Raw genomic sequence first — 15,474 nt, 5'->3', positions numbered from 1 at the left:
TAGAACTTACTGTCAGAAAGATCACACATATTGGTCATGTTATGTTAAAGAATTTGAAGACATTATGAATAGCCTACAACATCCTACCACAGGATACTCTCCTTATGAGGTCATGTTTGACCCAAAACGACCTTACATAATCAAAGAACTTATAGAGTTTCCAGCTTGTAAAAGTATAACAGCAGCTGAAAGAGAGGAGATAGAAGAACTATGAAAGATTATTATGAAAAAAGAAAGAAATGGCATGACAAACAGATAAAAAACACAGAATTCAAAGTTGGGGAGCTAGTTTTGGTAAAAAGTTACACCAAATCTAAAGCACTAAATAGAGAAATAAAGAAATTTTTGGATATTTACATAGGTCCATTTGAAATTGTTGAAAACCCACACCCAAATATTTTAGACTTGTTTATCCTAAGTCCAAAAGATTATTTGGACTCGGGAATGTTATGCAGCTGCAATTATAAAAACAGCCTTCATCATTCATATAACATCATAAGAATTACCTTTCCTCAGGAGGTTGCAAGCTCTTTTTGCAATTTGGGAGTGGCAAACCCAAGGCTCTGAGCTGGTGTGACTCTTTCTTTTTCAAGTCACATCCTCTCTTCCTTATCTGTACAAACTCATCCCCTTCCACTTTCTGATTCAGATAAATAGTTAGAGACTGGATGACAAAAGAAACTGGTGGACATATTTTATATTGGGCAAGCTGCCTTTTTCTGGTTATCTGAATATGAGTACAAACTTTGGACAGGTTTAGTAATGCGTGGTTTAATAATACAACCAGAGTACGAATTTTGAGGAGAGTTGATGTAATATTTACTTATTTCTGTATAGTCATTATCACTATGCTGATAAAGTTATAATCTCAATTTGTTGATGACTTTACGAAAAGTTGAGAAAATATTTAAAGCTGATGTGAAGTTTACTTAAGATGTCTGTGCTGCTATAGCAACAATTTATTACTTCACAACTGAGATGTGATTACAATTAGGTTAGACTGTTTGTAGCCTTATATATGTGTTCTCATTTGGTTTCACCTGTTACTATACCTATTATGTGAAAGTCACTGGATAGATGTTGATTTACTATCAAGTATGAAATACTTTGTTTTGATCTTGTCCTTAACATGTGTTAGATCTACTGTGTAACAGGAAAAGGAACAATTATCAGAAAAGAAATTATTATGTTTAAATTACTAGAATGGCTCCATCTGTGGAGCATAAAGAAAATGGAATTTTATGTTGGAGATAGTTATTGGGACAGAAGTATTCTGATTCCCAGGATTTAAGACTCACACAGTTTTATTTTCATGTAATTTTATACCACTTAAACGACTAAATATGACAACCAATGGTTTGATTATTCTTTTGCCATCCTAGTACAATAAAATAGGGATGATGTACAGATACCAGACATGTAGCAAACAAGCCATGCTTTCTCTTTAGCATAGATACAAGGTGTTCTTTGTCACAATGTCTACACAAATCTGAACTGTTCAATACTGCTGAAAGTTACAGCAAGTCAATGCTTTTAATATATACAAATTTTAGCTTACAATCTGATTCTTATTGGAGAAATTTAACCAATTTCCATTATCTTATTGAAAATATTCTGATGACAACTAAGGATTAATGTGTAATGAGTACAAATGAAAAACTAAAGATTGAGGATTCGTAATCATGATATAGTTATAGATCTTGCGGACATTTACTTTCAATTGAAGACAATTCATTAATATGTAACTGATGATGGAATATATATTTATCATACCTTTAGAGTGGCCAAACTAACCATTTTACTCCTAGTATTAACCGATTTATATTTAACCACTAGAACTTTGCCCTTGGCCTTAACCTATGTTGGAAGTTGCCTTATCTGTTCCCAGTTTTAATTACTGTCTGATCTGATGTTGCTACATCATGTATAATGTGTTGATGACCAACAAGAAATCTGTCAACTAGTTGTTGAACAGTATGTGTTCTGGAAGTAACTAGCTAGTACTTAATTTGCCAATGTAAATCTGATTCTACAGTAGTATGTGACCATGGTGGCTCTCAGTCTCCACAAGAAGATGCTGAAAAATTTGGGATGATGACTTTCAAGCTACAAGAACAAGGTGCCTTTGACAGTTATTGGGGGCAAATCCCTTTATCTGTCCTTGTGTTTTCCTGACCTGAAATGTACATGTTGGCTCAGTTGTTCTAAAATAGGAGTTTGACTTGTAAAGAGATGAGGACGTTTGCTCCTACAAGTGGTACAGTCATTATGTCTATGTGCATTTCAACAGTTGAAAACTGACATAATTTGTCCATGAAAATATGTGTCTGAAAGGCTAACAATTACTGGTTCTTGTAAATTGCTTGACAACTACCTATACATGATACGATGCATACTATAATCATCTATTTAATGTGGTCTGTCTAGACTCAATACAGTGATATACTGTTACATGCAATATATTCCTTTATAAACACCTATTGTCAATCTAATTACAAACTTTGAGTGTTTATTCATATGCAGTGCTGCTTGTAATATTTTTTGCCTCTACTTAATACAATGATATACTACTCTCAGCAATCACTTATTATCAATGCTCTTTTCTTTTCAAAAGAAATGCACTTACTATAACTATTCTACAACTTACATGCACAAAATTAGAACTACTGATGTACTGACACATACTATGATGTGCTGTCACATGCAACCTAACTCTCTGTAATTATTCATTGTATTTTTAGTAAACTGCTTTCTTGTGGCATATAGCCTACCCCAACAATTATTAACAGCAACATCATAACTATAATTGATCCTATCACTCTGCTAATGACTGCTTATTTATAAGTACTACCATTTAAAAAACTTATATATATCTTTTGTCTTTGGCTTGCATAAAATTTTGTAACATTATAAACACAGTAAACATGTGCTTGAACTTAATGTAAGACTTATAGAAGTTAGTTTTCCAAATATCATGGCTGAGATTCCAGTAACTTTAATTTCATGTCTCAGACCTGCCTCTTGTTTAATTTTGAAAATGTAACAAAAAAGAATTTCTATTGTCATTGTCACACTTTAGCAAATATATTCATGCATATGAAAGTGCTGCACATAATGTGAACATTGTAACACTTGGATGATCTGCCCAATGAGGCAATTGACTTTGTTTATTTTTTTGATATGAGGTATGTGCAATTTGATGCATTTGGCAACCTTATTTCTATTTTTTCATGTTTATGTAATAATTTATCTTTGAACAGCAATAGATATCAGAGGAACACAGTAATTCTGTACCTCACTTTAGTAATTTTCATGTATATGTCTCACATATGACACAGGTTTCAATATTATTTGTTTATGTAATTGTTTATGTTCGATCAAACACAGATACTAGAGGGACTGCTGGTAGGATCTATCACTTGTTACTTGGGTTAACCAATACAGCATTATATACTTCATTTACTTTGTCCTGCAGAATGCTAATTGTTCACCCTTCGCTGACCAGTCAATAGGGAGTGTTGGGGTTAATTTTCAGGGACTGGAAAGGTTAAGCTGTGGAAAGTCCATTCTGCAGGAAATGCTGAACACTCTTCTCCCTCCGGCGCCACAGTGAAGTACTGGAACAGTGGGGGTCCTGGGTATGGGGGTTGGGGGGTTTCCTGTCTTTGGAGTTGAAGAAGAAAAGATGACAGATCTCCAACACTCCGAATCTTCTATTTCATTTCTTACTTCTCATTAGAGTACCAAGCTATCCTTCCCTCTGTCCACATGCATATGTCTCTATTGCTGAGACCCTTCTAATTTACTGTGTCAGCTTCAATAAATGGCTGAAACCTATTCTATAGGTGGATCCGGGGAACAAGCTAGCATTTCTGAATTATTTGATGTAACCATGCTCTGTCATACTATATTATTTATTTATGTCTGGTTTTGTTGTATGTTGTCACCCAAATCATTAACATTTACTTATGTATTTACTTTGCTATATACTAGCATCCAAATCTTCTATTTAATTTATTACTTGTCATTTGAGTACCAAGTTATTCTTGCCTTTATCCACATGTATAAATCTCTGTTGCTGAGACTCATCTCATTTACCCTGTCACCCTATTAAATGACTTAAGTCTGTTTTATAGGATATATATATATAATGCTCAACCATATAACTGTCATGATGTATCTGTCACTTATGTACCAAGTTAACAATATATTATGCTCAAACCAACTTACCAATGTATAAAACCTATTCATATTATTGTCATGACGTATCTGACACTTATAAACCAATTAGCAATATATAAAGTTCAATCACATAATTGTCATGATCTACCAATCATTTATGAATCATTTATTGTGTATTCACACCCAAGTTGTGAACACATACCTGTATATAAGGCCCAACCACATAATTGTTGGTGCTGTTTCAATTACTTATAAAACACAACCAATATGATGTATTAGTCACTTACATTGTCACTCAGAGTTATATGTAACTGCACTCTTATGTATCATTCTGCTTCTTATTGTCTGAATGCTTGTAAAGTGGTGTTGGAAGTGTCTCGACAAATGAAAAAATGGAAAGATGGACATTGGTCAGACATTTTATGCTACATATGTAGACTGAATTATTTTAACTGCTGAGGAACTATGCTCTAAGAATTTACTTGTACTATGTTATAATAATATATTTGTTATTCAATACTATCTGTAAGTGTCAACATAAATTGCAGAGACCTGTGCTGTAGCACTTTAAAAAATTAGTGATATGTTATCAAAGAACAAGTTTAAAGTACATTATGAGTTATAAGGCAGGAAATGTTTAAGTATAAACAGTTGGAATTTTACTGAATTGAACTATTCTATTCAAAACAATAACTTACACAATATATATGATTGTCATAAGGAGTGGAGTATGAGCCACATTTCAGGTTTTTGCAACGACGAACTTCCGACGAGCAGAGATCTACAGTGTAATTCACATTGCTCTTCATTGCACATAGAGGAGACTGAACGCTTTGTTATATTATGGTCAAATACATGGTGTACTTGCCAAAGATAGGAGGTGGTTAGATACAAACTAATATGGATCTTGAGTATTGTAGTATCCGATACTAACTCTCATTCCACAACGTATCGTCAGTATTGAGAAAGAGCTATAAACACCAGTGTCTCCATTGCACTCAGGAGAACCTAGAGGACCTAATGACAGGCATAAATATACGGAAACAAGACCAATTCAGCTACCTTCCAATATGTAATTATCTGATTGAGATAGATCCTCATTTTCATGTTGTAATACATGCTGCAGACAAATTCTGTGAATTAACTTGTTCTTTCTTTGTGTTATTAATTAATATAGTTGAATCTGATACAAAATAATGTATGACAATGTTACATATTTGGTTGTACAAATTTTTCACATATCGCTTGTTCATCCAATTGATTGTAAAATGAGGACTGTTACACAGATTTGTCAGAGAGAGTTTTGTTCAACTTTCAGTTACGCAAATCCTTTTGGGGCTTGTTGAAACGTAACAGTCCAATCAAAACTAGTAAAAACATGTAAATTTTAACCATAAACAGTAGTTTCTGACATAGAAGTGTATGGAAATATGTACTTGTGAAAAAGTTACAAAGAAAATAATTATGGAATCTTAATTACACTTATGTGTAGAAGTCCGTTAAATGGTAGTAACATTTTACATGACATGAACCTTCTGTAATTAGTAAATATAACAAGTGTATTGTTAACATTTGATACCTAAGTGTTTATACTTGCTTCAACTTATATATTAAACACACGAGTGAATTCTAATCTCTGTATCAGACTCTAGGTAACCATTAAAATATGTCATTTGTTTTAGGATGAGAGTTTTAATTGTTAATTAATGCAATAATAATTTTAAACAATGCTGAGGATTGTTCACAATTTTTAAGAAAGTATAAATATTAACTGCCATGTTTGAAAGGGGTCTCAGTCTGGTTTTGGTTTTTGAGCAGTGAGCATGTAGCTGCTCTTGTATTGTAAGTATTGTTTGCCTTTGTAATTATACTTTAATTTTGTTTTGAAAGTATAATAAAAAAACTAAAACTTAATGCAAGGTTAAACTAAATCAACTGTCCAGTAGTTGTTTTACAGTGACGGTAAATGTTCTGAGGACCATGACTGCAGAAGATAAAGAGTAACTATGATCAACCCCATTATTACAATTAGTTAGAGAAATCTTATAATACATGTCCATTAAGTACTAGGCATCATATTGCAATGCAACATGAAATAGAATGAGCATGTAAGTAAACTAATAAAGAATAGGATTGTCTGATTTGGGTTCATTGGGAGAATTTTAGGAAATGTAGTTCATCAATAAAGGAGATTGCATGTAGATTATTCTTGACTGCTGTTAGCATTTGGGGTCCTGACCAGCACAGGTTAAAGGAAGACTATGAAGCAATTTAGAAGCACACTGATGGATTTGTTACCTATCAAGATGCAAAATTAACACACGTGCTTCAGTAAGCGGACAGCGGAATCATTCTGCTACAGCCAACGTAGACCTATGTTTCACATAATCAGCGTGAAGAAATGATAAGAGACATTAGGGCTCTTGCAGAGGCATACAGACACTCTTCTCTTTCTCACTCCATTTGCCACTGGAACAGGAAAGGAAATGATTACTAGGGGTTTAGTGTATTCCTGGCATGCATCATGCGGTTGCTTGTGGAATACGTATGAGGTAGTACGTGAGTGAGATCACTTGTTTAGGATTGTCAAGAAGTGATCCAGTCCACATATTGGAACACTATGGCAGATGCACTTTGATCTGTGACAAATGCTTGTGTAAAATATGTCTGTTGTTAATTGTTAATTACCATTCGCATTTAATGAACAATCAAAGCGTGATGGAGTCAGAAAGGTGAACTCAACATAGAAAGTAAAGTATAAATGACGGAAAATTTTCCCAACTTCAGTAAATATGAAACCAATTTATAGAAAAGAGTGATATCTTAAGTGCAGGGGAAAGGAGGCAATTATGGAAAATTTTTGTTTTGTGGATATAACTCTGCATATATTAATAAATGAGGGTTTTAACATAATTTATTTTAAATTTGTTTGTTTCAATCACTTCACAAATTTACTTACTTCTTTTAATTCTGCTATAAATAACTTCTAGAAAACTGAAAAATGATGATTGTTTTCTGAGACCAAAAAAACTCAGATATTGTGATATTTATCACAACCAGAACTTTCCCCATGTGTTCACATTTGGCACTGTACCCAGGAAAATTTTGCGCCACAAAACATGCATTCTGTGTCTCCACTTGCTATTTCAGAATGCATTCTGACCACCTCATCAGTGGAATCTGCCAAACTACTGACTCCAGTGATTCAGACATAGTGAAGTTGCAACTCTTCCCTCCATTCAAGCTCCTTTGAGATCTTCTTTGTCTTGATCATTTCTGGTACAGATTGATGCAATTCAACACCTTCTTACTGTGTATTATAGGTGATATGTCAATGGACTCCAACTAACCAGGACAGCAGACCAACCTGGCAGAAAGAAAATACTTTGTTTATTTATGAAGTTGCATATTGTTTTGAGCCTTGTCAAAAAGCAAATCAAAGCCTTGTTGCAATAGAGAATTAACAAATTCTACTAACCTGCTTTAGTTCAACCGTCACCTAGCTGCTCCTGATTTTCTTGCTCAAAAGGACATTGGGTAGATTATCTATTCCCAAGACTTCCATCATTTGCAGCAATAAAGTCAAGATTGCTGAAAACATTTCTGTTGGACAGGAAAATGACTGTAATGCTGAACACATTGATGGCAGTTTCACCAGTCAGAAATTTTCATATAGGATCGACAAAAGAATTCTGCAATGTTAGTTGGTCCTAGAGTACTGTTGTGTGCTTCAAGTCATTGCCAGTTCTCTTCACAATAGTCGGTCTTTGGCAGTCTCATAAATATTTGATGTTATCGGTGCAGTGAGAAAGGAGGCTAACTAAACATACATGATGACTCCCAGCCAGTTCAACTACCTGAGTGTTTTAGGTGTGATTGTAATGGCCATCTGAGGTGAGAAATGCAGAAGACTTCATACTCGGATGTTGTTGTTGTTGTGGTCTTGAGCGCTGAGACTGGTTTGATGAAGCTCTCCAGGCTACTCTATCCTGTGCAAGGTTCTTAATCTCCCAGTACCTACTGCAGCCTACATCCTTCTGAATCTGCTTAGTGTATTCATCTCTTGGTCTCCCTCCACAATTTTTACCCTCCACGCTGCCCTCCATTACTAAATTGGTGATCCCTCAATGTCTCAGAACATGTCCTACCAACCGATCCCTCCTTCTAGTCAAGTTGTGCCACAAGCTCCTCTTCTCTCCAATTCTATTCAATACCTCCTCATTAGTTATGTTACCTACCCATCTATACTTCAGCATGCTTCTGTAGCACCACATTCCGAAAGCTTCAATTCTCTTCCTGTCTAAACTATTTATCATCCACATTTCACCTCCATACATGGCTACACTCCATACAAATACTTTCAGAAACGACTTCCTGACATTTAAATCTGTACTCATTGTTAACAAATTTTTCTTCTCCAGAAACACTTTCCTTGCCATTGCCATTCTACATTTTATATCCTTTTACTTCGACCATCATCAGTTATTTTGCTCCCCAAATAGCAAACCTCCTTTACTACTTTAAGTGTCTCATTTCCTAATCTAATTCTGTGGTGTCACCGCCAGACACCACACTTGCTAGATGGTAGACTTTAAATCGGCCGCGGTTCGTTAGTATAGACCCGCGTGTCACCACTATCAGTGATTTCAGACCAAGCACTACCACACGGCAGGTCTAGAGAGATTTCCTAGCACTCCCCCCAGTTGTACAGCCGACTTTGCTAGCGATTGTTCACTGACAAATTACGCTCTCTTTTGCCGAGACAATAGTTAGCATAGCCTTCAGCTACGTCATTTGCTATGACATAACAAGGCGCCATTATCAATTGCTATTTCTCTTGTGATGAATGTACCGTCAGACCGATGTTCACCAATTATGGATTAAAGTTAAGTATTCCAGAAGCTACATACCTTTTTTTACTAGTCTCAACTCCTTTAACTGTTACAGACCTTACGCCAGCCTGCGTGAGATTAAACGCGTGCCTTTCGGCTACCTGTCATAGTGGCTTGGCTGTCTTGCCAAGTCACAACAAATTCATTCAGCATCACCTGACTTAATTCGACTAATTCCATTATCCTCATTTTGTTTTTGTTGGTGTTCATCTTATACCAACCTTTCGAGACACTGTCCATTCAGTTCAACTGCTCTTCCAAGTCCTTTGCTGTCTCTGACAGAATTACAATATCATCGACGAACCTCAAAGTTTTTCTTTCTTCTCCATGGATTTTAATATCTACTCTGAACTTTTCTTTTATTTCCTTTATTGCTTGCTCAATATACAGATTGAATAACATCGGAGAGAGGCTACAACCCTGTCTCACTCCCTTTCCAACCACTGCTTCCCTTTCATGTCCCTCGACTCTTATAACTGCCATCTGGCTTCTGTATAAATTGTTAATAGCCTTTCACTCCCTGTATTTTACCCCTGCCACCTTCACAATTTGAAAGAGAGTATTCCAATTGACACTGTCAAAAGCTTTCTCTAAGTCTACAAATGCTAGAAACGTAAGTTTGCCTTTCCTTAATCTTTCTTCTACGATAAGTCAGAGGGTCAGTATTGCCTCATGTGTTCCAAAATTTCTATGGAATCCTAACTGACCTTCCCCATGGTGGGCTTTTATAAGTTTTTCCATTTGTCTGTAAAGAATTTGCATTAGTATTTTGCAGCTGTGACCTATTAAACTGATAGTTCAGTAATTTTCACATCTGTCAACACCTGCTTTCTTTGGGATTGGAATTATTATATTCTTCTTGAAGTCTGAGGGTATTTTGCCTGGCTCATACATCTTGCTCACCAGGTGGTAGAGTTTTGTCTGGACTGGCTCTACCAAGGCTGTTAGTAGTTCTAATGGAATGTAGTCCACTCCGGGGGCCTTGTTTCGACTCAAGTCTTTCAGTGCTCTGTCAAACTCTTCACGCAGTATCATATCTCCCATTTCATCTTCATCCACACCCTCTTCCAGTTCCATAATATTGTCCTCAAGAACATCGCCCTTGTATAGACCCTCTATATGCTCCTTCCACCTTTCTGCTTTCCCTTCTTTGCATAGAACTGGGTTTCCATCAAAGCTCTTGATATTCATGCAAGTGGTTCTCCTTTCTCGAACGGTCTCTTTAATTTTCCTGTAGGCAGTATCTATCTTACCCCTAGTGAGATAAGCCTCTACATCCTTACCTTTGTCCTCTAGCCATCCCTGCTTAGCCATTTTGCACTTCCTGCCAATATCATTTGTGAGACGTTTGTATTCCTTTTTGCCTGCTTCATTTACTGCATTTTTATATTTTCTCCTTTCATCAATTAAATTCAAAATTTCTTCTGTTACCCAAGGGTTTCTACTAGCCCTCGTCTTTTTACCTATCTGATCCTATGCTGCCTTCACTATTTCATCCCTCAAAGCTACCCATTCTTCTTCTACTGTATTTCTTTCCCCCATTGCTGTCAATTGTTCCCTTATACTCTCCTTGATACTCTGTACAACCTCTGGTTCTTTCATTTTATCCAGGTACTATCTCCTTAAATTCCTACCTTTTTGCAGTTTCTTCAGTTTTAATCTACAGTTCATAACCAGTAGATTGTGGTCAGAGTCCACATCTGTCCCTGGAAATATCTTACAATTTAAAACCTGGTTCCTAAATCTCTCTCTTACCATTATATAATCTATCTGATACCTTTTAGTATCTCTAGGGTTCTTTCATGTATACAACCTTCTTTCATGATTCTTAAACCAAGTGTTAGCTATGATTAAGTTATGCTCTACCAGGCACCTTCCTCTTTCATTTCTTAGCTCCAATCCATATTCACCTACTATGTTCCCTTCTCTCCCTTTTCCTACTCTTGAATTCCAGTCACCCATGACTATTAAATTTTCATCTCCCTTCACTACCTGAATAATTTCATTTATCTCATCATACATTTCATCAATTTCTTCATCATCTGCAGAGCTAGTTGGCATATAAACTTGCACTACTGTAGTAGGCAGTTCCCTTTTTAAATTTTGTAACCTACCTGTCCGATTAAGGGATCTGACATTCCACGCTCCGATCCATAGAATGCCAGTTTTCTTTCTCCTGATAACAACGTCCTCTTGAGTAGTCCCCGCCTGGAGATCCAAATGGGGGACTATTTTACCTCCATAATATTTTACCCAAGAGGACGCCATCATCATTTAATCATACAGTAAAGCTGCATGCCCTCAGGAAATATTATGGCTGTAGTTTCACCTTGCTTTCAGCCGTTCACAGTACCAGAACAGCAAGGCCATTTTGGTTAGTGTTACAAGGTCAGATCAGTCAATCATGCAGACTGTTGCCCCTGCAACTACTGAAACGGCTGCTGCCCCTCTTCAGGAACCACATGTTTGTCTGGCCTCTCAACAGATACCCCTCCATTGTGGTTGCACCTACGGTGCAGCTATCTGTATTGCTGAGGCACGCAAGCTTCCCCACCAACGGGAAGGTCCATGGTTCATGGGAGGGGGGAATAGGTTTTGAAAATGAGATGTTGAAACCCCTGCATCAAGGTTGCTCTGTACCCAACAAGAGGAACAACATGCGGGTAAAGACCCACATGTTGCTAATTTCATTTACTGCTCTTTCATGTTGTTCTTCAGAAAGCTACATGATTGGAGGAATGAAGGAACCACCAGGTCTCAAGCACAGAACGACTGTTATGAATGAGCCTCCTTGTATCACTGTGAGAGCTCCTATTTGACTTTCCCATGCAACTTATGAGGCAGAGATTTTGCTTTGAATGACCGATAAACTGTTTCCACATACACTGAAGAATTTTCACATTATTTTTCAGTTGAATCTAGAGAATCTAGCCTGTGATGTGCCAATTGGATTCTGCTATGATAAAATATTTTTGTGTCTCCTAAAATATAGTCTCAGTCAGACCTTTTGTGCAATCCCAGCCCTACCAAAATGATTGTTGATACTGTTGCTAATAGACAGCTGATAAGCCATCTAGCTAATATCTCTTCTTGTTCACTCACAGAAAAGAGACTCCATCCTTAGGCAGTAGGTAATAAGCACCTCTTGAAGATTCTCTGGTAACACAGTTCTCCATGCCAATTTTGTTGTAACTGCACCCTTCTCATCAGAAGTTTCAGACTTCACCAGCAAAAACGGTGCCATCCAAGGGATATGACACTGTGGGTGCTTTCAAATATCTCTTTCTTTTCTGTACTAATGTAACAGCTTTTGACATTTGTCTTGTGACACAATTTTCTTGTGACTGGGTATTACTGAGCTATCAAAAAACTTGGGACTTTATTAGCAGACTATATTTTGCAGTAATTGTTTAAAATATATGAAACAGTTTGAACACCAGATTTAAGATTTAAACAACCATGTAAACGTTGAAGGGTTGAGGAATACTAGCAAGCCAGACTGGTCCAAACCCCCTCTCAAATATAACCTGACTTTGCCCATTCAGTGAATGAATAACTTCTTGGGCCTTCATGTGGAGTCACAGAATAGATGTACTGTATTAAATTTTCTGACACCATCCTGCACCTGAAAGAGCTTGTACCTATACTTTGCACCTGCAGTAGCACCCTTAAGGACTGCACTCAGTTTTCTGTAACCTCATGAATCTTCCAAATACCCCAACCAAGTTTACAAACGTAAATAGATTTATAATAGAAGATGCCTATATAGAATCTATGAAGAAAGCTGTAGAAGAAGCAGTAATAGAAAACAGTGGTAATGGAGACTTGACTGTAGAATTCTGTGGTACCTGGGATAAACAGGGACACAAATCTCTTCATCCTGTAGTATCTGCCACCATTATTAATACAAGAGAGAGCTTTACATGTAGCAGTAATATCTAAATATTGTAGATGCCCACAAAAAATAGATGTATACATGAAATAATTGCACAGATATATGTTGTGACAGTTGTGGAGGAATGGAAGTGGCTAATGTTGCTAGTCTATTTCAATGTTCTGTTGCGTGTGATATGTGAATTACCTTGGTGGCAGTGATGCTAAGAGTTTCAGACATATTCAAGGACTAAATTCCTATGTGATAATGAAGTAGTGCAGGAATTTGAGTGTATTGGACAGATGCGGAAACAAATGGGATCAAGACTTTGGTGACTGAAAGCTTCATACAAAAAACAAAAACTCAGGGAAGGTAAAGGATTGGATGGGAAGGGAAGGTTAACTGACAGTGTAATTGAAAAATACAAAACTATTATGGAAGGGCTATTAGGCAAAACACACACAGTGTTGATGAAATGGACACTGTTTGGACTCTTTCCTTTCATACTTTTTCAAGCAATGAAAGTCCCCATCATTACTTGTATCCCAAAGGAGAAAGCAGCTAGTGCAAGTACAACAATGGATTGTTGATGAAGAGTACACCCATAAACATAGTCTGCCTGATGTGGCAGTGGAGGTAATGAAACCAATTTTCAGAGACTTAGGAGCACATCAACTGTTGAAAAAGTGTGTTCATGGAAAAACCCAAATGAAAATGTAAATAGTGTTACATGGTCAAGAATCCCCAGGACTGTGTTTGCTGGAATAGAAACACTTCATTTTGGCTTGTATGATGCTGTTGCTACTTTCAATGATGGCAATGTTGTAAGGTGCAAAGTGTTCCTAGGTACGGGAATGAAGATAAATTTCAACAGGATATGTATGACGCTTGCTTTTGACAGGGAACATCTTTGGGCTGCTGAAAGGGTTGTTTATAGCATAGAAATACAAGCCAGGGTAAACAGGAAGAGGACAATGAGAAAGCTGCTGGAGAAGTTTGCAGAAGATGAAGACAATCCAGACTGTGGACCTGGAATGCACTAAGAAAGTAATCCAAACTTATATATATATATATATATATATATATATATATATATATATATATATATATATATATATATATATATATATATATAAAAAAAACAAAGATGATGTGACTTACCAAATGAAAGTGCTGGCAGGTCGACAGACACACAAACAAACACAAACATACACACAAAATTCAAGCTTTCGCAACAAACTGTTGCCTCATCAGGAAAGAGGGAAGGAGAGGGAAAGACGAAAGGATGTGGGTTTTAAGGGAGAGGGTAAGGAGTCATTCCAATCCCGGGAGCGGAAATACTTACCTTAGGGGGAAGCCAGACAAGGCTTGTGTCTGTATATGTGTGGATGGATATATGTGTGTGTGTGCGAGTGTATACCCGTCCTTTTTTCCCCCTAAGGTAAGTCTTTCCGCTCCCAGGATTGGAATGACTCCTTACCCTCTCCCTTAAAACCCACATCCTTACGTCTTTCCCTCTCCTTCCCTCTTTCCTGATGAGGCAACAGTTTGTTGCGAAAGCTTGAATTTTGTGTGTATGTTTGTGTTTGTTTGTGTGTCTGTCGACCTGCCAGCACTTTCATTTGGTAAGTCACATCATCCTTGTTTTTAGATATATATTTCCTACGTGGAATGTTTCCCTCTATTATAACCATATCATTAATTTGAACCCAACAATTACGTTTGTTATTGTCGCTGTTGCATCTCGAAATCTTTCCTGTCGTCTTATTTTCTCTTTCTGTGGCTTGTGTCTGTATATGTGTGGATGGATATGTGTGTGTGTGCGAGTTTATACCCGTCCTTTTTTCCCCCTAAGGTAAGTCTTTCCGCTCCCGGGATTGGAATGACTCCTTACCCTCTCCCTTAAAACCCACATCCTTTCGTCTTTCCCTCTCCTTCCCTCTTTCCTGATGAGGCAACAGTTTTTTGCGAAAGCTTGAATTTTGTGTGTATGTTTGTGTTTGTTTGTGTGTCTGTTGACCTGCCAGCACTTTCATTTGGTAAGTCACATCATCTTTGTTTTTAGATATATATTTCCTATGTGGAATGTTTCCCTCTATTATAACTATATATATATATATATATATATATATATATATATATATATATATATATATATATATATATTTTTTTTTTTTTTTCCCACGTGGAATGTTTCCCTCTATTATATTAATCCAAACTTTGTCGCTCAATTCCAAAAAGTTTTATTTTTTCATATAAATTACCCGTTTTCTCAGGATCTACAAAACAATTTCAGTTCTAATTTTCAGGAAATTCTGCATGGTCCATTATGTGTAAATTAACAAAGACTTTTTCCAAAACCCTGTACATTGTTAAATTTATAAACAAAAAATGGCACAAAAAGTGTGAATTTTTGTTACTGTACAATAGAAAAAATTTAATCTCCAACAACTGCATTGAAATTTTTAAAGTCCCTTTCTCCTCTTAGTACCACTGGTGTCAATATGACCTGATAAGCACATTTCT

Source organism: Schistocerca serialis, chromosome 4, assembly GCF_023864345.2.
Source record: "Schistocerca serialis cubense isolate TAMUIC-IGC-003099 chromosome 4, iqSchSeri2.2, whole genome shotgun sequence".
NCBI lineage: Eukaryota > Metazoa > Arthropoda > Insecta > Orthoptera > Acrididae > Schistocerca > Schistocerca serialis.
The sequence above is the reverse complement of the archived record's forward strand: the minus strand, read 5'-3'. Positions refer to the sequence as shown.